This window comes from Centroberyx gerrardi, chromosome 22 (assembly GCF_048128805.1).
Source record: "Centroberyx gerrardi isolate f3 chromosome 22, fCenGer3.hap1.cur.20231027, whole genome shotgun sequence".
NCBI classification, from domain to species: domain Eukaryota; kingdom Metazoa; phylum Chordata; class Actinopteri; order Beryciformes; family Berycidae; genus Centroberyx; species Centroberyx gerrardi.
In genome coordinates this window covers 17,307,133-17,332,016 of record NC_136018.1, presented here as the reverse complement: position 1 = coordinate 17,332,016, position 24,884 = coordinate 17,307,133, and the positions used below count along the sequence as shown (strand labels likewise).

At 42.3% G+C, this 24,884-nt stretch overlaps 13 non-coding genes across 13 annotated transcripts; 5 read left to right on the top strand and 8 right to left on the bottom strand.

The window, feature by feature from the left end:
- Positions 1-5,091: 5,091 nt before the first annotated feature.
- On the bottom strand, positions 5,092-5,173 carry trnaa-agc (transfer RNA alanine (anticodon AGC)). Its single transcript has one exon. It is a non-coding gene; the product is annotated as a tRNA-Ala (tRNA).
- A 2,143-nt stretch (positions 5,174-7,316) lies between these two features.
- Positions 7,317-7,398, top strand: trnas-aga (transfer RNA serine (anticodon AGA)). The gene has a single exon. It is a non-coding gene; the product is annotated as a tRNA-Ser (tRNA).
- Positions 7,399-8,965: 1,567 nt separating this feature from the next.
- trnas-uga (transfer RNA serine (anticodon UGA)) lies at positions 8,966-9,047 on the bottom strand. The gene has a single exon. It is a non-coding gene; the product is annotated as a tRNA-Ser (tRNA).
- A 2,109-nt stretch (positions 9,048-11,156) lies between these two features.
- On the bottom strand, positions 11,157-11,228 carry trnaa-ugc (transfer RNA alanine (anticodon UGC)). Its single transcript has one exon. It is a non-coding gene; the product is annotated as a tRNA-Ala (tRNA).
- A 746-nt stretch (positions 11,229-11,974) lies between these two features.
- Positions 11,975-12,056, top strand: trnas-aga (transfer RNA serine (anticodon AGA)). The gene has a single exon. It is a non-coding gene; the product is annotated as a tRNA-Ser (tRNA).
- A 1,217-nt stretch (positions 12,057-13,273) lies between these two features.
- On the top strand, positions 13,274-13,355 carry trnas-aga (transfer RNA serine (anticodon AGA)). Its single transcript has one exon. It is a non-coding gene; the product is annotated as a tRNA-Ser (tRNA).
- Positions 13,356-14,209: 854 nt separating this feature from the next.
- Positions 14,210-14,281, top strand: trnag-ucc (transfer RNA glycine (anticodon UCC)). Its single transcript has one exon. It is a non-coding gene; the product is annotated as a tRNA-Gly (tRNA).
- A 1,019-nt stretch (positions 14,282-15,300) lies between these two features.
- Positions 15,301-15,372, bottom strand: trnag-ucc (transfer RNA glycine (anticodon UCC)). Its single transcript has one exon. It is a non-coding gene; the product is annotated as a tRNA-Gly (tRNA).
- Positions 15,373-16,981: 1,609 nt separating this feature from the next.
- On the bottom strand, positions 16,982-17,053 carry trnaa-ugc (transfer RNA alanine (anticodon UGC)). The gene has a single exon. It is a non-coding gene; the product is annotated as a tRNA-Ala (tRNA).
- Positions 17,054-18,387: 1,334 nt separating this feature from the next.
- trnas-aga (transfer RNA serine (anticodon AGA)) lies at positions 18,388-18,469 on the top strand. Its single transcript has one exon. It is a non-coding gene; the product is annotated as a tRNA-Ser (tRNA).
- Positions 18,470-18,994: 525 nt separating this feature from the next.
- trnag-ucc (transfer RNA glycine (anticodon UCC)) lies at positions 18,995-19,066 on the bottom strand. Its single transcript has one exon. It is a non-coding gene; the product is annotated as a tRNA-Gly (tRNA).
- Positions 19,067-19,318: 252 nt separating this feature from the next.
- Positions 19,319-19,400, bottom strand: trnas-aga (transfer RNA serine (anticodon AGA)). The gene has a single exon. It is a non-coding gene; the product is annotated as a tRNA-Ser (tRNA).
- A 923-nt stretch (positions 19,401-20,323) lies between these two features.
- On the bottom strand, positions 20,324-20,405 carry trnas-aga (transfer RNA serine (anticodon AGA)). The gene has a single exon. It is a non-coding gene; the product is annotated as a tRNA-Ser (tRNA).
- Positions 20,406-24,884: the final 4,479 nt, after the last annotated feature.

The following is a 24,884-nucleotide window of genomic DNA, read 5'->3' as shown; positions in this document are numbered from 1 at the left end:
GTACTGAAGTGTTTTCCTTTCTTTCATCGCCAGTCGGCTCATGAACGACGAGGGAAGACGCAGCCTCACGTGCCATGAATAGAGGATTGTATTTCTTACAGTTCGGCTATAAAAGATACAATTTACTATGAATCTACAGATCATATTCACCAAAGCTTAGTAACATTCCTCCACTGTGTTAAGAAGTAGCCTAGACCTGTAGGCCTCCTGGAGAAATTCTGTTCTCTGAATATGAAGCACTAACTTTTTAAAACTGAGTATGGAGCAAACTGAGTGTTACACTTCTAACAGGTGTTTAGTTATAGAAGTGACGTTTTTAAGTTGCATTGTCTTAGTTATGCTGGTTTGGTGAAAATAAAAATAAGATGGATTAATTACGCAATTGGTTATTAAACGATTAAATTAATTATTAAGCCTGTAGCCTGATTAGATTAGTAAATTTATTGAATAAGATGCGCTAGGCCGACTATGTTGATAGAGTCACTGTTGCTGTTTCAATGCATCTTCATGTTTATTCCATGATAGATTAATATCTGGTAATGAGTCCAGGTGGGAATGACAATAGGCTACTTTCATATTTGGCAATAAATAGGCTTCTTTTTCCATCCATTTATTTGAAGTTGATCCGCCATTACTTCCTATTACATCATCCAATGTTTAGAATGAAATGTCGAACATCATCAAAGTTCTGGAAACCCGGACAACCGTCCAGAACATCAGTCATTCGGCTCTGAGACGGAGAAGGAAATCTACGTACAAATTCACGGCTCTTCGACGACTTTTTCGACGTTTCCACGATTTTTTTCGACGTTTTCTCGACATTTTCCTCAACTTTGGTCCATCAGTTGCTCTTCTCGACGGTTTCTCATGGAGCAGGTGAGGAAGAGAGAAACTGTAGGTTAATTTTGGGGGGGTTAAAAAATGTTTATTTTCAAATTGATATCGGCTGTTTATTTTCAAATTGCTCCGTGAAGTGTCAGGAAGCTGTGTGAAAGTTCCTGTCGGTTATGTCACTAATGACCAGACTGCTGTGTTGTTCCAGACGAGCAGCAGCCGCCATGTTGTGCCCAGACACCTGCTGGACCACAGCTACTGGAGGAGCCACAGCAAGCTGTCCAGAGCCAGGAAGGAGGTTCAACTCTTTAAACATGATACTGTAGATACTGTCATATACAAGACAACTGCACTGTCCTGTGTCTTATTACATGACCTGACCTCTCTAAATGCATCTTTGTGTTTAAATTGTCTTTATTTTGAGTTATTTTAATTGATTTAAATGAACTTTGTCAGTAGTATGTGAAAAAGGCTTATTCTCAATTGTACATATTCAGTCTGCTTTGCCATGCCTTGTATTGTGAGGAAAAGTCGTGGTACTGGACAGGTAATAAAAACAATAGAAAGCAGTAGAGTTGTTGTCATTGTTTGTGGTGTTGCTGTTGCTCTCAGGAGAGCGAGGCCCTGCACTCCTCTCCAGCCGCTCCTGTCGGCTCCTCTGGCCCGCAGCAGGCTTCCCCTCGCTCCCTCCCGGCTGAGGACCAGCAGACTAGGTTAGCTGAGTCAGCCTCATCTTCACAACTGACTGTTTAACATTCTGCTACTATTTTATTACTATTCATTTTATTTTACTTTGCCTATAGTTTGAATTCATCCTTTCCTTTGCCTCTCTATTCTATTGTATGTTTGTTTTACTTTTGTATTTTGTTTTTATTTTTTAAAGCACTGTGTAGACTCTGTTTAAGAAAGAGGCTGTATAAATAAAGTTTATTATTATTATTATTATTATCTCCGCTGCGCCCCTGGTCTCCAGGCTGGCCGACCCCAGACCCAGATCTGCTCAGTTCCTCCCACAGCTGGAAGACTCCTCCCTTAGGGCTGAGGTACACTCAATATATCATATCATATCATATCATATCATATCATATAGAGTAATGATTTTTCACACATGATCTCATAGTGATGAATGTAAAAACATACAACATCCATACAGACTTTCTCTGGGTAACAGGGACTTTCAGTGTAAGAGTGTTGAAATGTCGGTGGGAAACACCAGTTGCTGTAAACCAGTGGTTCTCAACAGGAGACCGGAGACGAGCCCCTGATGATCCACGGCCGCAGCGCAGCAGAGTACCGGCGGCTTTACCACTCGGTCGTGGATCCCATGCTGCGCTTCTCCTCTGGCCGGCCTCGGCCCTACAGCCTGCAGCTGGGGCGCAGGATCAAGCGGCGCCTGTGGGAGGCGGTATCCTTTGGTGCGGGAGGAGAGCAGGTGCCCCACATAGAGATAGATGTTAGTGACGAACCTAAATGTTCTCAGCCGTGCAGGAAGAGGGCCAGGCGCTAAACTAGGCTGCTGCACTAGCTCTGGGCATCTGTACATTAACCGTAGTTTTATATTAAATAGTACAGTCAAGTATGGATTCAATTAAAAGATTCAACTTTATTGATGCCCATGGGGAAATTAGGTCTTTGGCAGCAACAGTAATAGAGGTTAATGGTTAATAAAAGCCAAATAGAAATATGCATATAAAAATAGAAAAAGGAAAAAAAAAACTATTTCAGTAAATTCAGAATATGGGGTAACTAAAAATATATAACTAAGTAAACATATGATAAAATAATATTATTATTAATAATAATAATAATATGGTTAAAAAAAAAAGGAGTACAATATAAAATAATAAAACAATAAAATACAGTATTGTGTAGCAGGTGACAGTTTAAACATGTTCTCTATGGTATTGAGATCTCCTCACAGGACAGGCTGGCTGCTCACACATGGATTAAGCCTAGTCCTGGACTAACATTTCATTTCCAGTGGAGATCTCCATTGACGTAAAGTTTTCAGGACTAGGCTTTGTCCGTGTCCGAGCAGCCGGCCCAAAGTGTCATGGGAACTGACCCACCTGGGTTAGGTGACGTGGATAATGAGACAGAAGCTAGAAGCAGCTCATGCTACTGAGCGTTTGATTCCACGCTGTGCTGCAGGTCGGAGGTGACAGATAGTTGAGCTGTTTCACTTTAGGCAGCAGCAGATCGGCCCGCTCACCAATCTGGACAGGAGAGCTCGTCGTCACGGTTACCTTTCTAGGTAGCGATGATGCAGGACCCGTTGGGAATCTTTGGTCCTATTGGTTGTTGCCTCTCCCAAAGGCTCCTGTGCTGCTCCATTAAGATTTCTCCCTACAGAAGTCACATGGAGCAGCACTGGAGCCTTTGGGAGAGACGACCAATAGGACCAGAGATTTGGGACCTGCATCAGGGCCACTCTCTGGGTCGCTGCTGCCTCTAGCCGAACTTCTCTCTCTCCAAACCTCCTCAAGTGTCCCGCATCGGTGGGCTCTGCTGGGTCGAGGTTCGGCTCACTGGCGTCCGTATCGCCCCACTCGGTGTTGACGCGGACGGTCCGGCCGGGTTAAACGCCCCCGTCTCAGCGTCACTGTTCCCCCGTGTGGCCAGGGAGCCGGTCGAGGCAGGATTTCCTTCACCCCTTTTCTTCAATCACCTCGGCGTCTTGCGGGGGGTTTGAGTGACCCTTCACCCCTGAAAGCTGGCCTTAGCGTCTGGCAGGGCCAGCAGGCCTCAGGTAGCGCCTTGCACCTGGGCCTATGGCAACATGGTGCAGCGTCTGGCGGCCACTGTCAGCCCAGGGGGGTCAACAGTGTATATTTGTAAATAGTTTGTTTGGTGTGACATAGTTGACGGGTTCGGGGCGGTTTGGACCTGCACCATCTCCTCGACGTGTTTTAAATTGTCCCATAACACAAAGTGTCTTGTGAAGAGGTGATCTCTGCACTCAGAGAACCATGGTTACAGTGCAACTTCTGTTCCTGCAGGTACTTACAGTTGTTACAGACAGTTACTGCAGTCACAACTGCTTACTGAAATAGGAATTACTAAGTCAGGAATATGTGCTAAATATAGGCCTGTAACTATAAACATAATACAACAAAAATAATAATAATCCAAAAATTATAAAAATAAAAATAATAAAAGATAATAACTAAAATTATTATAACAATAAGTAAAACATAAATACCAGTATAAAAAATTGTATGTGTGTTTTGTGAAATTTGTAAGGAATTATTGTAGTTATTGTAGTTGCCTTATTCTTAAATAAAGCCCTCTTTATCTTATGCAAATCGTTTGTTTGTGTGTTTGTTTTTTCATTTATTTTATGAAACTTTGTGGGACGCTCTGCCATGACTTGTTTGAAAAATGATTAAGGCAACACTTTATTTGGATAGTGTGATGTTACTCAACTGACTATCAGGTGACACAAAGTAGATGTTTAACAATGTGTCACTTGCCTTTTTGATAAATCTCCTCTCTATGTGACCCTGACCTGAGCCTAACCCAACCCAACCCAAGACTCTTTAGTGACACGTTCTAGTCACTTGATAGGAAGTTGAGTATCAACACTGGACTATCAAATAAAGTGTGACCACTGATAGTCAGTGAAGCAGGCCTACATTTAAATCTCTTCCACCTCACTTCACCCACTGGCAGCCATGCAGTTTGCATGTGTTGTAGAGCGGTGGTTCTCAACCTCATGACACCTTAAAATGAGGCGATGCCTACCTGCGACCCCCAGTCACAGGCTGCATATGCAGAGTGATGAACAGTTCATGATTTTCCCTTTCCAGGTTGTTTCGTTTGATTAGTTGTGAGAGGAGGCATGGAGGCTGAAAACTAACAGAGCTGAGATCACATTCAAATAAACTGATAATTAATTTGGTCAATATGTCACTGAAGGCAGATAAACTCTCTGTAAGAGTTTGTGAGGACGGTGTTACTCTCTACTCTTGGTGTTTTATGGTCTCAGTGGAGGCCTGTCATGGAAGAGTTAAAGAGTGTTACACAGGACATCCAACCATGTAGGAGGAGGGACAAAAAAAGCACCCTGAATGTTTTCAGCCTTTTACAGTATAACTTAAGAAATATTCACACACAGTATACTGGAACATTTTCTTGTCTAGGGAGGCACAAGAGATTCCACTATTTTGTTGTCACTCCACCAACATGGCAGCATTTCCTACACTCCGCATTTGTAATTGCTCTCCAAACACGCCATTGGTATCTTATGAAGACCAACGTTGTCAGCAGGATTTGAACCTGCGCAGAGAAACCCCAATGGATTGCTAGTCCATCGCCTTAACCACTCGGCCACAACAACTCATATTATTTATAACACCGACACATAGTAATGAAACGTGGCATTGAGTGTTGTGAGAAACCACTTCATCCTGTATTTTACCAGTGTTGGTCTATATTCACACTGGTTTCACACTGGTAAAACACAAGGTAGTTTAGCCTCTGTAGTAGGATTAGGCTCAGAAAGCCCTCAAATCACCATTTGCAATTTTATACAGTTATTTGAAGCTCTATAACTATTTAAACAGCCCAGTGTTGTCAGCAGGATTTTAACCTACAAGGGACACAATAGATTTTTAGTCCATCACACTAACCTCTCAACCATCAACTCAACATACTATTGTGCTTTGAGTTTATCAGCATTTTAACTCCTCTACAAACATCAAGGTCAGTGTTTTTTGGGGGTTTTTTTTTGGATTACACAGTCCATCAGGTGAGAAGGTGTTCACTAAAGAGCTGGGTCTTTAGCCTTTTCTTAAAGATTGAGAGGGACTCTGCGGATCGAATGGAGTTTGGTAACTCGTTCCACCACCGAGGAACCACAGAAGAGAAGAGTCTGGCTAGAGACTTAGGGCCTTGTTGTGGTGGCAGCACCAGGCGCTGTTCCTTGGCAGAGCGTAGTGGGCGGGAGGGAGCGTAGACCTGAATGAGGGAGTTTAGGTAGGTAGGAGCCATTTTGGTTGCTGCTTTGTAGGCGAGCATCACGGACTTAAACTTGATGCGGGCAGCAACTGGGAACCAGTGGAGGGATATGAACAGCGGAGTGACATGTGCTCTTTTGGGCTTGTTGAAGACCAGATGCGCCGCCGCGTTCTGGATCATCTGCAGAGGTTTGAGCGTACTTGCCGGGAGCCCTGCCAGTAAGGAGTTGCAATAGTCAAGGCGTGATATTACAAGTGCGTACGTTTTTTAAAACCATACGTTTAAGACACACCTGAGGTTGCGTACCCTCTGCTACAGCGATATCCTCTCCAGCCCCTGCCTTAGGTGATACAACACTTAAAACTTTATCAACCAATCAAAATAGAGTTCTGGGCTGGGAGAATTCGGTAGTTCACTGCAGTGACGGAGCTGCTGCTGAGGAACTGATGACAGAAGTCCAGAGGAACCCAGCGCTATTTGACAAAGACCATCGCCTCTAAAAATGTTGAAAAGAAACGTGACATACCCCTCGGAAGAGCTTTTGAGATTAGCGGTAAGGCTGTTTACTGACCTGGAAGCTAGTTACCTCGCTAACTTTTGCTGGCTAACTAACAAAATAGCACCATGTCTTGGCCAACCTGACCTCAAATGCGCTATTATCCTATGTTTTTAACAACATGTGTCCCTCCAGTAGCCTGTTGAAACCCGTTTAGCCACGGTGAAGTTACAGGTGTTTCTCTCAACATGGGCTACAGGGGACTTGACTCTTTGATCCACAGTAGATGTGGTGTGCAGTCTCCTACTGGTAAAGAAATGAATAGCTTTACTTGGTAGCCATTAGTACAATTAGCTCTCATATAAACAAAGCACAATAATGTAATGAAAGCGCCGTAAAAGAGCATTATTGATTCTGCTAGCTCCTCTCTTTGCGGCAATTCATGAACCCAAATCCATCGGCTCTGTCGTTATTTATTTAGACAGCGAGTAAAATAAAAGCACGTTGATAAACGTTGATCTGAATATTTGGCGCCAGTATCGTTGTAGTGTGAACGCTGGAGCAACAGCAGCATATCATTATAGTTATCTTTATAGTTGTCGCTCTATGTGTGAATGGGCCTGCTACAAATGCGCTCCAGGTTGTGGCTTGTGCTTCGTTCCTCAATGAGAGACGTCCGCAGTATCACGTAGTGTGTGCGCACGTGCGTATGCACGTGTTTGTGTCTCATCTCACACATATTGGGATGGGGGTGTGTTTAGCACCTGCCAAAGCAGGGAGGAGGGACAGCCCTTTGAGAGGAGACTGAGTTTTATGAAGGCAAAGACCGAAAAAACAATAATAAAACTACTAATAATAACGGCAACATTTCTTTCTCAGCGACGTGAATTGAAATTAATGTATTAAACTGTGGCGCACTGCCACAGTTTAATACATTAATGGGAAACCCTGAAGGTGGTCAAATATGAGTAAGTTCGGGTGGGCAAATGTCTGGTTTCGCTTCTGTGTGTAACTCTTTTTGATGTGAGTTGTCGTGGCCGAGTGGTTAAGGCGATGGACTAGAAATCCATTGGGGTTTTCCCGCGCAGGTTCGAATCCTGCCGACAACGACACACTGTTTTCACTGTGGGGAGAAACAACACTGCTGGCTTGACTGTATTGTAGACTGTCCTTTCTGTCTCAAACACAAAATACCAACAATCACACAAATGGGTTTTCTAACCCGGATGACTTGAAACAGTCAGCTCAGCAGCCGAGACAAATGTGAAGCTTTGAATTTGATTGGCTATTGCTGGTCATATACCCAACCATCAATAAGGCCCAGGCTGAAAATAACCAGAATCATACTTTAAATGGGAATAACACTCAATTCAAAAATTGTATTCTAAGACTAGATATTCAGTTTGCATTACTTAACATTCACAAATACATGTATGAGGTTCTCAGATGGATTTAGAAAGAACAAATGTAAATATAAAGCAGATGGTTTTAAAAACGTGTAAATGAGAGGAAATATTTATAAGACCTCTAATCAGACTGATACTGCCGAACATCACTGACACCAAAACCAAGAGTCAGAAACAAGGTATTTCAATCACAGTTCATAAGTAAGTACTACCTGGGAAAAGAAATTGAATTCCTGACATAAACTGCTGCACAGTCAGCAGTTTATGTCAGGAATTCAACTGGAAGAGGAGGGGGGGGGGGGGGAGGAGAGGAGAGGAGAGGGGAAAGAGGAGGAGGAGAGAGGAGGAGAAGGGGGAGGTACAACAGCAAGCAAACTGAGAAGAGGAGAGAAGATCAGTCTTTAACAGTAACAGTACTAGTAGTACTATTAGTAACAGTACTACTGATTTTATACACTGTGCTTCCAAAACAAACTGAAATCAAACCACTTCAGACTAGAGACTGAAGAGCTTTCTGGGATCAAACAGGTCAAACTAACATCTCACATGTCTTCATGTAGTGGAGTTATTTTACAGCCCTGTGTGTATTTGTGTATTCAACATTAGTACAGAAATATCTGCTGAGAAAACACATGGTAAATCTAATCATTAACTCTGACAGAACAGATCAATACAGTCGTCCAACTTTCCTTTGTGACCCAGAATCTGATGTTCATGCAGCCATGTTGTCTGCAGTCTCAGTAGTGAAGAAGAACAGAGGATTAAATTACATGTTTGAATATGTGACCAGCCAATCAAATACCTTTTAGTAGTTGCTTGTTCATAGACAGTTGTTTGTTGGGGCAAAGTCAACAAGGATCAGTTCAGTACAGAACCAGTAGATAAACCGATAAACAGTAGAGTTGTCAGCCGTTGTCGGCAGGATTCGAACCTGTGCGGGGAGACCCCAATGGATTTCTAGTCCATCGCCTTAACCACCAAACAGCTGTTTTGGCCTAATTACGGCCCTAACCCTAACCCTAACCCAGCTTTGGAGTCACACATTAGGTCGCTGAAACTTGAAACACAGACGGTGCCTCAGGACTTCTGTCCAGAGAGGAACCTGAACTACAGGCCAAGTCCAGTGGGATGTGGAGAGCTGAGTTTCCCTGCAGGTGATGTTTTCAGTCATCAGGAGAAGAAACACCAAAGACAGCATGTCCACCGTTTTGTAAACAAACTTGTGCGTGCCAAGCTCGTTTAAGAGGCTGTTCGCATCTTAACAGTGTAGCGTTGTCAGCAGGATTCTAACCTACGCGGGGAGACCCCAATGGATTTCAAATCCATCGCCTTAACCACTCGGCCACGACAACACAAAAACAAGCTGTGCCCCCCCACCCAAACATGGGAAAAAGACACTGGTGATATTTCAAACACCTTTACCATATTTGAAGAGGATTTCCATCAGCTAAAGCCAAATTGTCCTAATTGTTAATAAAATAAGATATAAGTTGAAACTCTCCCTACCTGCTCTGGTGTGGAGGCTCAGAGTTCAGTAGAATAGTCTTAGTGCTCTCCCAGTTCTCCCAGTCTGACTGCTGCCTTTCTGTTCTTCACACTGACAGAGAGCTGATGGTTCAGTCTAGACCGGTCTGCACTGGAACATAAAGAAAACACAGGGAGGATGATGGAGGTAGAGGAATCTTTTCAGAACCCAAAGATCCTCTCATGTCCAGTAACTAAATAAACACTTCTACATCCAGAGTAGTCTTCTTCAACAGTGATTGGTTCCCTACTCCCTGCATACCTAAATGGGAATAATACTAAATTTTAGTGTTCACAAATTTTATTCCAAGACTAAAAATTCTGTTTGCGTTACTTAACATTCACAAATACATGTATGAGGTTTTCAGGTGGATTTGGGAAGAATGAATGTAAATCTAAACCTGCAGAAAATAGATGGTTTTAAAAACCTGTGAATGAGGGAATGAGCTGAGAAAACATTTCTACAAAACCTCTAACCTACTTGATAGAGTCGAACATCACTGACACAAATACCAAGACACAAAGCCAAGGTAATCACAGTTGGTAAGTATTATCTGGGAAAAACCAGTTCTGCGATGGCTGGGGAAGCCTGCTAGGCAAAGAAATGGGAGCCGGGGAGAGAAGGCAGATTTTTTAAAATAAAAAGACAGGAACATTTTAATCTGAAGCCACTTGACATTTCAGTGACAAATTTAGTGACAAAGATGTCACATTATGGAACCACATGTCTGGGTGTCTTTTATATCCTTGTCTGCAGTACGTCAACAGTAGAGAGCTCACTTTGCCTGCTGCTGTACCTCCCACTTCTCCTCCTCCTGATGTGAAGCGCTGACTCAGCTGAATTCCTCCTTTCTTCTCTCAGTGCAGCGATGGTGGTTTAGTGGTGACAACTGCCTTCCAAGCAGTTGACTCGATTTCCGGCCATCGCAGTTCCTTTGGACATTGAACATTAACTGAAGATGTCCTTTAGGAAAGCTGTTATCACACAGTACACTAAATATGATTGAGTTTGTCTTGCAGGGAATCTACAGGTTTAAAGCAGGTGTTAACCCTAAAATGAACATTTAGTTATGTTACGTTAAAGGATAGCAGGTAGTTTAAGTCCTTGGCTGATAAAATGATTATACTTTACAGAATGTTAGTGTTAGTAACTGTTGCATAAAAGCAGAGGTGGTAGAAGTACACAAATTCCCTACTCAAGTAAAAGTGCAAATACTCATTTAAAAATATACTCTGGTAGAAGTCGAAGTACCATTTCAAATCCTTTACTCAAGTCAAAGTATAAAAGTACGTGGACTAAAATTTATTTAAAGTATAAAAGTAAAAGTCGTTCTCTAAAAAAGTCATTTCTAATGTTCTAAACTGGTTTTCTGTTGAGCGTTCAGCTCAAATCACTAACCCTAACCCTAGTAGCTGAATTCACTAACGTTAATTCTCTCTCTTGTTGCTTCTCTCTTCTTCGTGTTGCTTCTCTCTCTGTCCCTTCCCCTAATTTTTGGTGTCGCTTTGCTAAACAAGCAGCCAATCACATTTGGCTCTTGATCAGCTGGTTCCGGGATGGAAGCCGTCTGATGCTGAAAATATTTTTTTTTTAGAAAATCAGTTGATGATTTCCCGAGAGTAACGAGTCTGTTTTGAAAATGTAGTGAGTAGAAAGTACAGATTTTTCTTTTAAAATGTAGTGAGTAAAAGTAAAAGAAAAACTTGAGTAAAGTACAGATACTCTTACTTAAGTACAGCAATGAAGTATTTTTACTTTGTTACATCCCACCTCTGCATAAAAGTCATGATATCCTATAGGACGGTGTTCACCAGAGTACAAACTCCTCTAATCTACTGTACAGTATTGCATCTGCAGATCTCCAGGCTGCATGTCAACATGGTCACTGTACTTGTTTGGTCTCTACAGGACTGGTCTTCTTCAACAGAAAACCTCATGGAGATGCCGGGGATTGAACCCGGGGCCTCATACATGCAAAGCATGCGCTCTACCACTGAGCTACATCCCCCTGCTGGACACAACAGGAACACGTTAGCTACAGTTGGTGAACACTGAATGAGGAAATGTTAGTCATACGATCAACAGAGCTGAGATCACATTCAAATAAAGTGATGATAATGAATTCTAAATCTAAGTCTATGTCATTGAAATGAAGACACTGTAGGACTGTACAGTCTATACTTGTTCACCTCACAAATCACTTGTTCATAGAACATAAACTGTAAGAGTTTGTCTACTTTGTCTCAGTAGAGGCCTGTCATGGAAGAGTTGAAGAGCGGCTACCAGCTGTTACAGAGGACATCCTACCATGTTGAAGGAGTGACAAAAAAGTGAAGATTGTAATGTAAAGAGCTGTTCCTACCTGAATGTTTTCAACGTTTTACAAAACCATTTAAGAATCTTACCAGTGTTGGTCTATATTCACACTGGTTTCACACTGACAAAACACAAGGTAGTTTAGCCTCTGTAGTAGAATTAGGCTCAGAAAGCCCTCAAATGACCATTTGCAATTTTATACAGTTATTTGAAGCTCTACAACTATTTAAACAGCTCAGTGTTGTCAGCAGGATTTAAACCTACGAGGGACACAATCGATTTTCAGTCCATCGCACTAATCTCTCAACCATCAACTCAACATACTATTGTGCTTTGAGTTTATCAGCATTTTAAGTCCTCTACAAACATCAAGGTGCTAAAATATGAGTAAGTATGACAAATGGCTGGTTTCTCTTCAAGATAATCCTTCTCATGTGAGTTGTCGTGGCCGAGTGGTTAAGGCGATGGACTAGAAATCCATTGGGGTTTCCCCGCGCAGGTTCGAATCCTGCCGACAACGACGCACTGTTTTCATTGTGGTGTGAAACAGCCGATTCCACTCACTTGACTGTGTTGATCAACACCTCTAACCACATTGAGCCGAACTTTACCGACACCAAAAACAAGAGACAGAAACAAGTTGTTTAAATCTCAGTTATAAGTACTTCCTGGGAAATATTCTGCGATGCAAGGCAGCTATGCTCACCACTATACCACCATCGCTGAGGAAAAACAGCACTCCTGCTGCACAGTCAGCACTTTATGGCAGGAATTCAACTGGAAGAGGAGGAGGAGCCTATTTTGATTCTCACGTCATATACTTGAAAATGAAAGCATCCTCTTGTTGTCAGCAGGATTCAAACCATGCAGGTAAACACTCATGGATTTCTAGTCAATCTCTTTAACTGTTCCTGAGACAACACATGAGGTAAAATATCAAATCATGAACTCATGAGAACAACAGATCACTACAGTCTCCATCAAGTGTTTTCTCACTATGAAGTATAATCATTGTTGGTACAGAACTGGTCCAAATCAGAAAGAAAACCCAAATAGATTTCTAATCCATGGCCTTAACCACTCAGCCACAACATCTCTATGTACAACAATAAAGTTAATTGCATGATGGTTATGCAAATGCACAGCAACAGACAATCAAACACGAAAGTTCTCATTCATCTGAGCTGCTGAGTGGACCGTTTCACATCATCAGGGTTAGAAAGTCCATTTACATTGGTATTGTGTGTTTAGGACAGAGGGAAGGTCTACAAAGAACAGTGTGTCGTTGTCGGCAGGATTTGAACCTGCGCGGGGAAACCTCAATGGATTTCTAGTCAGAATTTTCTCACCCTAGCTTGACATGCTCTTTACGGCATTTCAGGAAACACACTATACCAACAATGATTATACTTCCCTGTGGAGACTTGAGGAGATGTTTTTAAAATCTTCTGTCATTAATGCTGTCATGCTCTGCTCTGAACATGAACTCTTTAGTAACTTGTTCACCTTCCACCAGAGAACAAAACACCAACTTTTTATGGTAACTGGTCACTTCACACCAACCATCCACATTATGTTCTGCCCATTCACCTGTCATGATTTTACACTATTGTGCTTTGAGTTTATCAGTAGTTTCACTCCTCTACAAATATAGTCAAGGCATTTACTGTAAATATCAATAAGTATGAGTTTGCACATGGCAGGTTTCTCTTCTATGTGAAAACATCAGTAATGCGAGTTGTCGTGGCCGAGTGGTTAAGGCGATGGACTAGAAATCCATTGGGGTTTCCCCGCGCAGGTTCGAATCCTGCCGACAACGAAGGACTGTTTTCATTGTGGTGTGAAACAACCGACTCTACTGACTTGAGTGTATTGGACCAACCCATCTATCTCAAACACACACAGTACCATCACTCACATAAATGGATTTTCTAACTGCGATGACTTGAAACAGTCCACTTAGCAGCTCAGATGAATAAAAAAAAAATTGGATTTGTTTGTCTGTTGCTGGTCATATGCCCAACCATCATACAATTCACTGTATTGTTGTGGATGAGTGGATAAGGCCATGGATTAGAAATCTGTTCAGGTTTTCTTTCTGAGTTGGACCAGTTGATTATCTTGAAATGCTCTTTACTGCATTTCAGGAAACTCACTGTACCAACAATGATTATACTTCCTAGTGAGAAAACACTTGATGGAGACTTGAGATGTGTTAAAAATCTTCTGTCACTTCATCCACTACTGAGACTGCAGACAACATGGCTGCATGAACATCAGTTTCTGGGTCACAAAGGAAAGTTGGACGACTGTATGGATCTGTTGTCTCTGAGTTCATGATTTGATATTTTACCTCATGTGTTGTCTCAGGAACGGTTAAAGAGATTAACTAGAAATTGATGAGAGTTTATCTGTGTTGGTTTGATCCTGCTGACAAGTGGATGCTTTCATTTGCAAACATATGAGGTGAGAATCAATAGTAGGCTTGTCCTCTACACACAGGGCTTTACAGTAAAATACTTCTCTTCTCTGTTCGCTTGCTGTTGTACCTCCCCCTTCTCCTCCTCTTTCCCCTCCCTCCTCTCCTCCTCTTTTCCCTGCCTCCTCCTCCTCTTCCAGTTGAATTCCTGACATAAACTGCTGACTGCGCAGCAGCAGTGCTGTTTTTCCTCAGCGATGGTGGTATAGTGGTGAGCATAGCTGCCTTCCAAGCAGTTGACCCGGGTTCGATTCCCGGCCATCGCAGAACTTTCTTTTCTCAGGTAGTACTTAATTATGAACTGTGACTGAAATACCTTGATTCTGTCTCTTGGTTTTGGTGCCAGTGATGTTTTGCTTCATCGGTCTGGTTAGATTTTTGGTAAAAATATTTTCTCATCTCATTCTCATTTACAGGTTTTTAAAACCATTTTCTTTCTGCAGGTTTACACTTACATTCATTCTTCCTAAATCCACCTAAGAACTACCTGATAATTGTGATTTTTCATACCTTGGTCCGCCAACATTAGTGGATTTGCTACATTTTTTACTGCTTGTGTTGACACACTTAGACAATTTGTGATGCCGGGTGGGAGATATCACAGCCTATAAATTCTCACGTCCTACTTGTAAGTACCACAAGGTCGATGTGATGTTTTTTCACAGTTGGCAGCTCGTATTTACAAAACATCTGATGAATGCAGCATCAATGGTCTAGTTGATAATGAGCTCATGCCACTTAAAATAACATAATCTACACACGCAATCTACACAAGTTTCAGGCAATGGATAATCGGACATTGAATGTAGGAAGGTCCCACTGCAGTGTGAGTGCTATTGTGTTGAAATGACATGTATGTAATCGCTTTTGGGATTCAACATTATCTGTTGGCCCTGTATGTGTGTATTGCACAGGACCTGGAGTTATGAACGCTCTACAGTGATGAAATTTTCACCACAATCAATCGTCATGATGCCAAAGATTAGGAAAATAAGGTCCAGGTTGAAAATAACTAAATAATATCCTTTAAACGGTAATAACACTGAATTTTAGAGTTCCAAAATATTATTCCAAGACTAGAAATTCAGTTTGCATTACTTAACATTCACAAATACATGTATGAGGTTTTACTGTAAATGTAAACCTGCAGAAAGAAGATGGATTGAAATGTGAGAACGAGCTGAGAAAAGATTTCTACAACACTTATAACCAGACTGATACCAAAATATCTCTAACATGGTATTTTAATCACAGTTCATAAGTACTTCCTGGGAAAAGAAAGTTCTGCGATGGCCGGGAATCGAACCCGGGTCAACTGCTTGGAAGGCAGCTATGCTCACCACTATACCACCATCGCTGAGGAAAAACAGCACTCCTGCTGCAGAGTCAGCAGTTTATGTCAGGAATTCAACTGGAAGACGTGGAGGAGGAGGAGGAGGCAGGGAAAAGAGGAGGAGAGGAGAAAAGAGGAGGAGCAGGGGGAGGTACAACAGCAAGCAAACAGAGAAGTATTTTAAAGCCCTGTGTGTAGAGGACAAGCCTATTTTTGATTCTCACCTCATATACTTGCAAATGAAAGCATCCACTTGTCAGCAGGATCAAACCAACAGATAAACTCTCATCAACTTCTAGTTAATCTCTTTAACCGCTCATGAGACAGGTAAAATATCAAATCATGAACTCAGAGACAACAGATCCATACAGTCGTCCAACTTTCCTTTGTGACCCAGAAACTGATGTTCATGCAGCCATGTTGTCTGCAGTCTCAGTAGTGGAGGAAGGGACAGAAGATTTTTAAAACATCTCAAGTCTCCATCAAGTGTTTTCTCACTAGGAAGTATAATCATTGTTGGTACAGCAAGTTTACTGAAATGCAGTAAAGAGAAATTCAAGATGATCAACTGGTCCAACTCAGAAAGAAAACGTGAATAGATTTGTAATGCATGGCCTTATCCACTCATCTCTTTGTACAACAATCAGGTGAATTACATGATGGTTTGGCATATGACCAGCAACAGCCAATCAAATTCAAAGCTTCTCATTTGAGTGGACTGGTGTTATGTGTGTTTGAGATAGAGCGGAAGCTCTCTGGTGGTCCAATAGAGTCAAGTCAGTAGAATCGGCTGTTTCACACCTCAATGAAAACAGCACTTCGTTACCAGCAGGATTCGAACGTGCGCAGGGTAACCCCAATGGACTTCTAGTCCATCGCCTTAACCACTCGTCCACGACAACTCACACTACAGAGGTTAACACATAGAACACAAACCTGGCATTTACCAACCCATACTTATTGATATTTAAACACCTTGACTATATTTGTAGAGGAGTTAAACTACTGATAAACAATATTGTAAAATCCTGACAGCTGAATGGACACAGCTGACACCATGTGGACTGTTGATGTGAAGTGACCAGTTACCATAAACAGTTGGTGTTTTGTTCTCTGGTGGAAGGTGAACAAGTTTCTAAAGAGTTCATGTTCAGAGCAGCATGAAGACGACACATGGTCCAAAATCAAGTGACCAGAGAGCTGATGGTTCAGTCTAGACCAGTCTGCACTGGAACATAAAGAAAACACAGGGAGGATGATGGAGGTAGAGGAATCTTTTCAAAACCGATAGACCCTCACACATCCAGTAACTAAATAAACACTTCTGAGGACATTATTTTTTTTGTCAGTGCTTGAAAAAGAAAATCCTAAATTTGAGGTTAGGGCTCTGTGTGTATCTTTGTTTGTTTTGTTCAAGGTCAAAACCAGAGTAGAATTTATCATAGTATAAAATCATCAAAGATTCTCTTGTTGTGGTTACACGGTTATGACTTTCTATTTGCTTTCTCCAGAGTACAAACTCCTCTAATCTACTGTACAGTATTGTATCAGCAGATCTCCAAGGTGCATGTCAACATGGTCTCTGTACTTGTTTGGTCTCTACAGGACTTTTCTTCTTCAACAGAAAACCTCCTGGAGATGCCGGGGATTGAACCCGGGGCCTCACACATGCAAAGCATGCGCTCTACCACTGAGCTACATCCCCCTGCTGGACACAACAGGAACACATTAGCCACACTTGATGAACACTGAATGGGGAATTGTTAGTCATACAAGCAAAATGTTTTGCCAAAACAAAAGTTTGATATTTGAATTGTCTTCAGGGTAAAAGTTGGTACCTCCTCTTTCCCTGATGCAAGCTGCATTAACCAGTCTGACAGAAACAGCAGCAGGTAAACAGAACTGTCTGACTGCCACTGACTTGCTGCAGGTCAAGGTTCATTCACTAAAACCAAGGAGACTTTTCTGAAATCCCTCATCCTTCCCTCCACTATCACCTACTTTCCCTTCCTCCATTACCTCATCCTTTCCTTTCCTAAGAGGAATATGTCACCATGTTGGAGGAGGAAAGACTGTCTCGTCTTCCTGCCTGATCTTTCTCACCTTTCACAGTATAATTTGGACAATCACATAACTATCAAAGCACTGGAACAATAGGTTCAACAAAAGAATGAGCTTTCCTCCACACAACTGAACAGACAGGTTGTCTGGGTGAGAATAGGAGGCGTGAAGTGGCCAATCACCATTGAGAACTGGCACTGTGTCATTACTCAGTGATGTAGTGGTAAATAAAAAGGTGAGTAAACTTTGACTTCCAGTCAGTGATCATCACAAGGCTAATAACCACCAGTAGAAGCAAAAATCATTAACTTAAAAACAAACACATTAATTTATACTTTCCCCCTCCTCCACCACATCCCTGCTCACAGATCAGTAGCACTTAGCTATGGAATAGTAAATGGACTTTCTAACGCTGATGACTTGAAACAGTCCACTCAGCAGCTCAGATGAATGAGAAACTTTGAATTTTATTGGCTGTTGCTGGCTATGTGCCCAACCATCATGTAATACAGTTTATTGATGTACATAGAGATGTTGTGGCTGAGTGATTAAGGCCATGGATTAGAAATCTGTTTAGGTTTTCTTTCTGAGTTGGACCAGTTGATCATCTTGAAATGTTCTTTACTTCATTTCAGGAAACTCACTGTACCAACAATGATTATACTTCCTAGTGAGAAAACACTTGGAGACTGGAGATGTTTTAAAAATCTTCTGTCATTCGTCTTCTGTCATGCTCTGAACATGAACTCTTTAGTAACTTGTTCACCTCCCTCCAGAGAACAAAACACCAACTGTTTGTGGTAACTGGCCACTTCACACCAACCATCCACATTATGGCAGTTTATCAGTAGGTCACTCCTCTGCAAATATAGTCAAGCTGTTAAATATCAAGAAGTATGGGTTGGCAAATGGCAGCTTTCTGTTCTATGTGTTGTAGTGCTGTATGCTGCAGATATATTCTGCATACTGACATAGAGAGTTGTCGTGGCCGAGTGGTTAAGGCGATGGACTAGAAATCCATTGGGGTTTCCCCGCGCAGGTTCGAATCCTGCCGACAACGACACACTGTTTTCACTGTGGGGAGAAACAGCTGAGTTGACTGTACTGGAGCAACAGAAAGCTTTGTGGAGCTTCCCTTCTGTCTCAATCACACACAATATCAACTAACACATAAATGGAGTTTCTAAACCTGATGACTCCCCACTCTGCCAGCCCAGACAGATGTGAAGCTTTGAATTTGATTTACTGTTGCTAGTCATATACCCAACCAGGTTGTTAATAACCGGAATTATCCTTTAAATGGGAATAACATACATTTTAGACTAGAAATTCAGTTTGCATTACTTAACATTCACAAATACATGTATGAGGTTCTTAGGTGGATTTCAAAAGAACGAAATCTAAACCTGCTGAAAGTAGATGATTTTAAAAACCTGTGATTGAGAGAATGATGTGAGAAAACATTTCTACAAAACCTCTAATCAGACTGATGAAGCAAAACATCACTGACACCAAAACCAAGAGACAGAAACAAGGTATTTAAATCACAGTTCATAAGTAAGTACTACCTGGGAAAAGAAAGTTCTGCGATGGCCGGGAATCGAACCCGGGTCAACTGCTTGGAAGGCAGCTATGCTCACCACTATACCACCATCGCTGAGGAAAAACAGTATTCCTGCTGCACAGTCAGCAGTTTATGTCAGGAATTCAACTGGAAGAGGAGGAGGGAGGGAAAAGAGGAGGAGAGGAGGGAGGGACAAGAGGGGGAGAGAGGAGGAGCAGGGGGAGGTACAACAGCAAGCAAACTGAGACGAGGAGAAGTATTTAAGCATGTGAGACAGAAGGTCTACAAAGTGCTCTATTGGTCCAGTAGATTCAGCTGTTTCTCCCCACAATGAAAACAGTGTGTCGTTGTCGGCAGGATTCGAACCTGCGCGGGGAAACCCCAATGGATTTCTAGTCCATCGCCTTAACCACTCGGCCACGACAACTCTCTATGTCAGTATGCAGAATATATCTGCAGCTTGTCAGTATTCACCATGGGAAACGCAAACTTGGTAGCAGCTTGTCAATGTTGCCCTATCAGTTGGAACACAGTTGCCTGAGGGACATTAAAGCACATAAAACAGAGGTAAGCATGTAAAGTTTCATACAACTTCTTTGCTTCAGTTTAGTTTTGTTATTTGTGACCTGACAGCACAGCTTTTGTGGCACAGATAATTATTTATTCTGCTTGTTGATTCTTTCCTTGGCATTCTCTTTCCCAGAACTGTATGGAAAAGGAATTTTCTTAATGGATGAAAAACTGCCATAAGCCTTATAAGTCCTTTATAGCAACCCATTTTGTCTTATACTGCTGTTATTTGGTTTCAAAGTTACAACTGTATATCAAAGCTTGTGTATAAAACATTGGCTTTTACATATAATTGATATACCTTGTGTTTGTATTTCACTAGGAGACAACACAATGCTCTCACCACCTGCAGCCAAAATCAGAAGAATGCAGTGGGCACAAGGTGACATGATCCACATGCTTATAGCCTAAAACACAACAACTCTCTCCATGAATGAGCTGTGGGACTGAACACAGTCTGTACTGTTCACTTCACAAACCACTTGTTCACACAAAGTCAATTCTCCATAAGAGGGAGGTATTACTGTCAATTTTTTGTGTTATATTTTCCTTCTCAATAGAGGCCTGTCATGGAAGAGTTAAAAAGTGGTTGCCAGTGGTTACGAACGACATGCAACCATGTTGGAGTAATGCCAAAAAAAGAGTAGAGATTGTAATTTAAACAAATGTTGCTCCCAGAATGTTTTCAGCCTTGCATGGTAGTTTGACAGCTGTTCAAGTGCAGACAACCTTACCATTTACTACCCTATCATACAGCACTATTGTATGAAAACAGTGCATCGTTGTCGGCAGGATTCGAACCTGCGCGGGGAAACCCCAATGGATTTCTAGTCCATCGCCTTAACCACTCGGCCACGACAACTCACTACTGACATTTACACATAGACCAGAAACCTGCCATTTGACAACCCATACTTACTCATAATTACTGTAAACACCTTCACAGTATGTGGAGAGGAGATAAACTACTGATAAACTCAAAGCACAATAGTGTAAAATCATGTCAGCTGAATGGACAGAGCTGACATCATGTGGACTGTTGGTGTGAAATGGCCAGTTACCATAAACAGCTGGTGTTTTGTTCTCTGGTGGAAGGTGAACAAGTTACTAAAGAGTTCATGTTCAGAGCAGAATGAAAACGACACATGGTCCAAAATCAGCTGGTGACCATCTTCCTGAGTTAAGTACGGATTTTACCAGTGTCAGTCTCTATTCCATCGGTTTTAAACTGGCACAAGGCAAGGTTGATTAGTTTTCCCTCCATAGTAGTAAAGGTAAGCACAAAAGGCCCTGAAATCACACATGGGAGAACCGCTAGTCATTCAAAGTGTGATTGATGGCTTGATTCTAAGTAACTCAGTTGAAGTTCTCTCACCATTTTAGCTGCCCAAGGTTGCCAGTTGGACTCGAACCTGCACAGAGAGAAGACAAGGATTTGTCATCTATCAACAACCATTCAGTCACGACAACAGAAGGCATAACGTAATGCATAACATATTTATACATTGCTAACATTCAACATGGGAAAGAGACATCTGGCAATGGCCAATCCATGCTTAGTGATATTTCAAACACCTTTACCATATCTGCAGAGAAGCTGCCATCAGCTCAACCTGACTATAAAAACTCAAAGTTCAGTAGAATAGTCGTACTGTTGTATAGCAGCTCTGACCCAGCACCAGTGTGTGTGTGTGTGTGTGTGTGTGTGTGTGTGTGTGTGTGCATGTGTGTGCTGTAGCTTATTGTGCTGCAGAGGAAGGGGACCTCCCATGTTTACTGGGTTTGGGGGAAGTCAGATAGCATTCAGAGGATGAAGGAGGAACATCAGAAGGAGAAAGCCAAGTTGAGGTGACATAAGTTAGGAAGAGCTGTAACACAACCTCTGGCGGCCATGTTGGAGGCCCTCAGCTCTTGTAACGCTAGCTGTTAAAGCTCTCTTTAGAAAAGAGAAGGGTGGCAGCCTGAAAGCAACAAAGCAGGAGGTAGAAGACCACTTAGAAGAGGTGCATACAGAGAGGGAAAGATGTAGGGAGATAGGGCTGCCCATTGCAAACATGAAAAACAGTAGATTGGAAAATGGCAAAGAATTATTATATTGAAATCAATGACGCATCAAAAGTTCACGTATTAGCAAAAAGGATGCTTGCTGATAAAGAGAGGTGAAACAAAACACAACTGGTGCTATGTTTTGTAGAGAAGTTTCAGCTGGGTGTTAGCTAAGCCCATCCAGCTACCTATGCCCAGGTTAGCTAGCGAGATATCAGTGAACAACGTATTTAATGTTACACTTCAAAATCGTAACCATTAGCTAAGTTAGCTAACATAAAAATGCTGCTACTGGTAAGTTACTGCATTTCCAACAGCACGCAACTGACCATCTGACAATATCAGGAGTGGAGGCGAAAGGCACGTGCTTGACCAGCGGGCAACGGAAGAGGGCAGAGGGTATGGGTTAAGAAATTACCCGATAGTCGATATTTTGTACCAATATCCTGTAACGTAATTGTAATCATTGTCATGCCAAAACTTTAAAAACTTTTCCACCAGAATGTTTTTCTTTGCATAGTGGAAAAGTCTCTGAATCAGCATTTAGACCATTATGTGACACTAAAACTCTCCACTGAAACCCAGGATAATGAAATTGCTGCTAACCGACCTACATGGGACTAACTTACCAGCCACTTTCACTACTTTATCAGTCTACATTTTTAGAATGAAAAAGGACTCCAAATGATAGTTGGTTACCTGCAAAAGTGACTCCATCCACATCATGTATTGTTTCTTAAGAATGAAAAAGCCAATTACAGGCTTAGTATCGCTAAGACTACTATAAAACCTCCTCGCAGTGAATGGGAGAGACTGGAGATGGTTTTGTTGAACAGCTCAGCACCGAGCAAAGACAGCTCTCTGGCTCCACCTGCTGGGCTGAAGAAGTAAATACACCCAAGGTGGAAAAAGTATCAAAAGGTAAGACTGCTGCTGTAAAAAAAAACTGGGGGAAAGAAAAATTGACTGACCAGTTTCTGATGCTTATGGAGAACCTAAACTACATCTATACTCTGTAATGGATTTGTTATCAAAAACAGCAAAGTACCATACTTACCTCTACCTACATCTTACAGTATAATGGGGCTATTATTACTGTTTTAAATTAGTGGGAAGGTGGTATAACATTTTTTCTTGTACTTTGAGTTGCGTAAAGCTCAGCAATGCTGATGCTAAATGTCAGTATCAGAGTCCCTTTATTCATTAAGTACAGTAAATGTACCTGAATTTGTCTTGGTGGCATTGGTTCCACATTCAATCACTATATGTTCATTAAGATACCATGGCTCACAGTATGGTTTAAAGCTGTAGGATGACATGCATGAAATAAGATGCTCGCTTGAGACTTGTGGAGACACTTGTGAGCAGTAGTGCAAGATTGTGCATGTAACACTTGGGTAATAAGAAATAGACTAAACAGTAACAGCAGTGAGGAGATTGTTGGGGTGTAGGCTAGCTGAATGCTGGGAGTGTTTGAGTCCTTCATAGAGAGCAGCTGACCTGCAAAGTACACCAAAAGTAAATGGGTTAGCTTAAATAGCTGTCCAGCCTCTCCAAATCTCAGTATTAATCACCATAACTTTTTATGAGGTACTTTGAAAGGGGCTAAAAACATTGAGGTGGAAATTCTCTTGTAGTCCACTCAGGCTTAATCCGCCACAGGGCCGCGATCATAAACAGTCACATGCTATCCTAAAAACCCCATAGTCCCACAGTCCAAGGCCGAATGATGAGGTCCATCCATCTGCAGCACGCTGGTGTCGGCTGCACGACTCCAGATGTAAACCTGCCAGTCGTCTGGGGCTGAGACACGGTGAAAACCAGAGAGCTTGTGGTGAGAACACTCTCACTGCCAAACACCTGGACAGCAAGCAGCTGGCTCCAAGTCCTGTTTTCACTGGAGGGAGGGGAGGGGAGGGGAGGGGAGGGGAGGGGGGCTGATTTAAGGCTGAGGTCACGCAAGAAATTCTGGATTTTTTTAGGGCTTCTGTTGACAAACTCAGAAATAACATTAATGAATCCTAATCATGTCGCCGTGATGTCTCATCTCTCACATATTGATTCCTGGTAAAGCTTTTCAAAGAGACACCAGAGCAATGATAGCATGAGAATGCAAGACCACAGCTATCCATTACTTCACTGAGAGAAGCACGGTGGGGAACAAATGACTTAAGTGGAATAAATACAATTACTCATGAGAAAAGGACTCATAAAAACTCATATTTACTGCTCACTTCTCACTGTCCAGACTGAATTTCAGCCAGTAGCGAGATCGATCATTTGTCCACTGAAGCCGGTTCTTCAGTGTTACACAATCTGTGTCTCTCTGCGTGATAAAGCCCTGCAACACGCTCGGGCTCCAGTGTGCCTGCTGACCACAGAGAGCCAGCTGTTGTTAAACCGCTGTGGTCTTTCCGCGGAGGAATTTGACAGAATGTTTCCAGCCAGTCTCAATAACAGGGGTCGAGGGCCTGGGGAAGAGGCTTTCAACACCCGTCGCTGACATCATGATCCTCTCCCCCCCTCCACCCCTCGCTCTCGCATGTGGACGAAGACGAGAAAACACGGCTTGTGTTTTTGTTTGGACTCCAACATGGCTAAGCAACGCGACACAAACTCTGGATACTCTGGAGAGACGGGGTTTAGGCATTTAGAAAGAGCAGAGAGAGAGAAACTGCACTTTTATAGAGAGTGAGAAATGGAGCGAGGGCGACATCTGGCTCAGATCAAACGAAGAAAACGAGGGACGGAATTGCATTGTTTTTCTTGGAGGAGAGCTCGCAAAACAATCACAGTTTGTAATGACATTGAAGAGTTATTTGCTCCGAGTGTAAGATTTCCCTCTAAAATGGGATGTTTTGGGAGAGCAGAGCTGAAAAACATGACCTCACTTTGTGAAAGTACACCCAGTTGCGCAACTTCAACGCACTATGGCCAGCTGAGAAACTTTACAAGACAAATACTAATACCAACTGCCACATACTTGACATTATAACACACGGTAGCTTCCAAATCCTGTTTAGCCAGGTGCCGTTTTATAAGGACCTTCCCTTCTTGGATCTCCACCTGGCTGATTATGTAAATGACCAAGGTAGACACACTGTATGGCAAACGAGAGGAAACCGGTGTCTTTAATTATTCAGCCTGGCTAAAGGCGGGCCACAAACAGTACAAGGCCTCCCAGCCACGCAGCGCAGGCTTTGACCATGAATCATGGATGAGATGGAGAGACCTGTGGCAGCAGCAGCAGCGGCTCCCAGTCTGTCAGACAATTAGAAGAGTCTGCAGAGAGGGA